Consider the following 389-nt stretch of genomic DNA (forward strand, 5'->3'; position numbering starts at 1 on the left):
GCCTCTGAAGGTACTCACTATCATAATCATATCGAAGTTCTAAACCTCCAATCCTTTCATTTATCAATTCTATGCTCTTCCACTGTAAGGTCAACTCATTCATCAAATTAGGGAGCGTAGGGGAACTAGAATGTGGAAGGTAAAAACTTGTAGAGGGAACATCTCTACTAGTATAAGGTTCTTGACTTCTACTCCCAGTTCTCCATTTCTCATGGGTTTCATAATTTTTTAAATTTGCCTTAATAATGGGTTTCATAGGGTAAACCCATTCTTCATCTCTAATTTCCACTCCAAAAAGTTTGCAAATTGCATAAATAAGGCCAGGTGTCGGCACTATTTTTGGTGTGGGGTTTATTCGTAAGAAGCTGTCGGTCATCGGAATTGAAATC

This window comes from Phalaenopsis equestris, unplaced genomic scaffold, assembly GCF_001263595.1.
Source record: "Phalaenopsis equestris unplaced genomic scaffold, ASM126359v1 Scaffold000002, whole genome shotgun sequence".
Lineage (NCBI taxonomy): Eukaryota > Viridiplantae > Streptophyta > Magnoliopsida > Asparagales > Orchidaceae > Phalaenopsis > Phalaenopsis equestris.